The sequence below is a fragment of the Colobus angolensis genome, unplaced genomic scaffold, assembly GCF_000951035.1.
Source record: "Colobus angolensis palliatus isolate OR3802 unplaced genomic scaffold, Cang.pa_1.0 Scaffold200, whole genome shotgun sequence".
Lineage (NCBI taxonomy): Eukaryota > Metazoa > Chordata > Mammalia > Primates > Cercopithecidae > Colobus > Colobus angolensis.
In genome coordinates, this window is record NW_012115156.1 from 2,113,255 (window position 1) to 2,118,060 (window position 4,806).

Sequence of the window (4,806 nt, forward strand, 5' to 3'; positions counted from 1 at the left end):
TAATCACACTAATTGTCAGCTCTAAATATCAGCCCCTCGGTTGTTTATTTCTTCACAGCAGGCAAGGATCCATTAATTTATAAGCATACTAGGGCCAAACTCAAATTTTCATATATCTCATTGCTTTAAATATTCCACAAATCAGCATATTTTAGACATTTAGAGCCTGTTTGCTTTGCATGCCCCATGAAAGTGCACACAGCATCTGCTAGTCATAGGATAACCTCCAAATCTGTAAAGATCCCAGAATGCTGCTATGCTCTGGAACCCTCTCACCTGGAGAATCCCTACTGCGCTACTGAGTGACATCATCTAGACACATAAGTTCTGTCTCCTAAGCCCTCTCCCACAGAAGTACCCAGCCTTCTTTTCCTTCAGAGTGGTGGCCTCCACACCACAGCCTCTGAACAGTCTCATGCAGTGAGAGACTTCTCCTAATATACAAATCTCTCAAGGCATTGTCCTGAAAAAGCCTGCATGTGGTACTACCACCCCATGTCCATATCTTTTCTTTATCACTCCATAAGTATCTTGAAACTCCCAACAAGTGACAATGAGAATAGAGTATCCACTTCCATATTTTTAGATGTTTGTTGCCACCTTCCAGTACTACGGTGTTTTGTTTGGAATGTCGCTTTAAATAAAAACAACAGTGTGTAACTTCTTCAGATTATCTTCTTTCACTCAGCTTAATTCCTTTGAGATGCATCCAAGTATTGTACACATCACCAGTTTATTTCTTTTTCTTGCTGAGTAGAAAGTATTCCATTATATGTATACACCGAAGTGGTTTATCAATTCATCCACTGAGGACATTATGCTTGTTTTCAGTTTGTAGAAATTACAAATACAGCTGCTGTGAATGTTAGGTAATAAGATTTTGTGAATATGCTTCATATCTCTAGGGTAAATACCCAAAATATGGGATTGCTTGGTTATGTAAGTGTATGTTTAACTTTTTTTGGTAATCCCTAAACTATTCCAGACTGCCTGAACCATGATCTAATCACCTCCCACCAGTCCTGACCTCCAACAGTCAGGATCACAATTCAACATGAGATTTGGGTGGGAACACAGAGCCAAATCATATCACTAGGTATGATTCATTCTGGGAAAAAATAGTTGTCTTTCTGTGGACATGTAAAACAAGAAAGCAAGTTATCTGAATCCAAAATACAATGGCGAGACAGGCACAGACATTAAATATAGACAGTATAAAGTTGTTCATTCCCAAAGGGAAAAATTGGAAGGGATAAAGAGTCACCAGTTCCAATTAATTTTGAAGTACATAGGGGACAATTTTGTTCAGTTTCAAGGTCCGTGTAACTCCCATAAAGAATGTATGAGAGTTACAATTTCTCTGCATCATCAGCAGCAATAGGTGTTTTCAATATTTTTAAATGTAACTATTCTAATATTGAAAATTGCATAGTTTTAATTTTCATATCTATAGTGATATATTATATATCATTTTATGGGGTTATTTGTATCCATATATCCTCATTGTTGAGTATCTGCTCAAATCATTTACCTATATTTTAATTGAGCTTTTTATTTTCTTACTGTTGAGTTTTGAGAGTTTTTTTTCTATTTTGGACAGAAGTCATTTGTTGGAGATATACGTTGAAAATATTTTATCCTAGTACATAGCTTATCTTTTCATTTTCTTAACAGTGTCCTGAGAGCAAAAAGTTTAAATTTTTATTAAAATCCAATTTATCTTTTTTATAAAAGAATCGTTTTTGATATCATGTCTGATAACTCTTTGATATCTTGCCTAACCCCAACTCACGTGTTCTTCTAAAAGCTTTATAGTTTTAGGTTTTACATTTAGAACTATGATCTACTTTGCATTAATAGTGATACAGCCTTTCCGCGCTACCTACAGAAGGGTCCATACAGCCTAGTAGTGGATTGCCGGCATAACTTAAAGGGAAACTTTCACAATGTCTGGAGCCCTTGATGTTCTGCAAATGAAGGAGGATGTCCTTAAGTTCCTTGCAGCAGGAACCCACTTAGTTGGTGCCAATCTTGACTCCCAAATGGAATGGTACATCTGTAAAAGGAAAAGTGATGCCATCTACATCGTAAATCTGAAGAGGACCTGGGAGACTTCTGTTGGCAGCTCATGCCATTGTTGCCATTGAAAATCCTGCTAATTTCAGTGTTTTATCCTCTAGGAATACTGGCCAGAGGGCCGTGCTGAAGTTTGCTGCTGCCACTGGAGCCACTCCAATTGCTGACTGCTTCACTCCTGGAACCTTCACTAACCAGATCCAGGCAGCCTTCCGGGAGCCATGGCTCCTTGTGGTTACTGAGCCCAGGGCTGACCACCAGCCTCTCACAGAGGCATCTTATGTTAACCTACCTACCATTGCTCTATGTAACACAGATACTCCTCTGCACTATGTGGACGTTGCCATTCCATGCAACAACAAGGGAGCTCACTCAGTGGGTTTGATGTGATGGATACCGGTCTGGGAAGTTCTGCCCATGCGTGGCACCAATTCCCATACACACCCATGGGAGGTCATGCCTGATCTCTACTTCTACAGAGATTCTGAAGAGATTGAAAAGGAAGAGCAGGCTGCTGCTGAAAAAGCTGTGACCAAGGAGGATTTTCCATGTGAATAGACTGCTCCAGCTCCTGAGTTCACTGCTACTCAGTCTGATGTTGCAGACTGGTCTAAAGATGTGCAGGTGCCCTCTGTGCCTATTCAGCAGTTCCCTGCTGAAGACTGGAGCACTCAGCCTACCATGGAAGACTGATCTGCAGCTCCCACCACTCAGGCCACTGAATGGGTAGGAGCAACCACCGAATGGTCTTAAGCTGTTCTTGCACAGACTCTTAAGCAACATGGAAATAAGGTTGATGAAAAATAAAAATCAGTTTCTAAAAAAAAAAAAGATATAGGTGTAAAGTTTAACTTTTCCTTTTGTTATACTTTGTTTGCATGTGGATGTTCAATTGTTCCAACGTCATTTATTTTTTCAAAGAAACCAAACCTATTCTTTCTCTATTTACTTATTTTGCAAGTTTGCCAAAAATCAAATAGTTATACCTCTACGGGTTTATTTCTGGATTGTCTATCCTGTTCCAAGACTACTGTAGACTGACTTATGAGTCTGTTTCTTTGCGAATACCCATTTTCTTGATTACTGTAGTTTTTTAGTATATCTAAAAGTCAGGTGCTATTAATTCTCTAATTTTTAAGACTGCTTTAGTCATTTTGATTTATTTGGCTCTCTAGATAAATTTTAGAATCAGCTTGTCTACATCTACAAAAACACCCACAAAAATTTTGTTAGAATTTTGCATAAAATTATAATTTTACCAGGATTAACAACTTTCCTCTGTTTAATATTCTAATCCACGAGCAAGCCATATCTTTCCATTATTCAGATTTTCTTCGATTTCCTTCATCAGTATTTTGTAGTTTTCAGCACACAGATATTGCAGTTTGGTTAGGTTTATTACTACATATTTCTTCTCTGTAGGGAGTTTTGTAATTTTTTTAAAAAAATTGTGTTATCAAATTGTTCATTGCTGGTGTGCATAATAATGATTGTTTTGAGTTTTGACCTTGTAAACAACAAGGTCTGTATTCTGTGTTCTGTAACCCTGCTTAACTTACATATTCATCCTTGGATTTAAAAAATAAATTCTTGGGAATTTTTATGTTGGAAATCATGTCATATACAAATAAGGACAGTTTATTTCTTCCTTCTCATCTCATACATCTTTTATTTTATTGTTTTTCTTGATTTATTGCAATGGCTAGGTTTTCCAGGATGATGTTCAGTAATTTTGGTGAGAATGAACATTCTTGCCTTTTTTAGGAGAAAAACTTTTTTAGGAGAGAAGCTTTCATTCTATTACCAGTAAATAAAATGTTAGCATAGATTATGGTAGAAATTCTTTATCAGATTGAAGAAGTCACCCTCTATTCCTAGCTTGCTGAAATTCTTTTTTTTTTTTTCTGGAATGCAGTGGCATGATCTCTGCTCACTGCAACCTTCACCTCCTGGGTTCAAGCGATTCTCTTGCCTCAGCCTCCCAAGTAGCTGGGACTACAGGTGTGTGCCACCCCGCCCAGCTAATTATTGTATTTTTAGTAGAGACAGGGTTTCACCATGTTGGCCAGAATGGTCTCTATCTCTTGACCTCATGATCTGCCCGCCTCAGCCTCCCAAAGTGTTGGGATTACAGACGTGAGCCACCACACCCAGCCTGAAATTCTTTATCAAGAATGGGATACGGACCATATGCAGAATAATAAAATTAGACCCTTATATCACTCCATATACATACATCACCTGAAATTACAAAACTACTAGAATAAAACATAGAGGAAAAAGCTTCTTGACATGGGTCTTGGCAAAGACTTCTTGAACATGACCCCAAAAGCACTGACAATAAAAACAAAAATAGACAAACTGGATTTTATCAAACTAAAGAGGGTCTGTACAGCAAAGAAAACAACTAACAGAGTGAAGAGACAACCTATGAAACAAGATAAGATACTTGCAAACTATACGTCTAATGAGAGGATAATATCCAAAATATGTAAGGAACTCAAACAACTCAATGACAAGAAAACAAATAACCTGATTTTTAAATGGGCAAAGGACCCAAATAGACATTTCTCAAAAGACATTCAAAGGGCTAACAGGCCAACATAGGTTTATGAAACTAATCACCAGGAAAAATGCAAATTAAAGTCACAGTGATGTATCACTTCACAGCTATTATAATGCCTTTTATGTTTAAAAAAAGATAGAAGATGTTGGTGAAGATGCAGAGAA

At 37.5% G+C, this 4,806-nt stretch overlaps 1 pseudogene; it reads left to right on the top strand.

Annotated features, from left to right (window-relative positions):
* The first annotated feature begins 1,946 nt into the window (after window positions 1-1,946).
* On the top strand, window positions 1,947-2,829 carry LOC105511622 (annotated as a pseudogene).
* The last annotated feature ends 1,977 nt before the right edge of the window (window positions 2,830-4,806 follow it).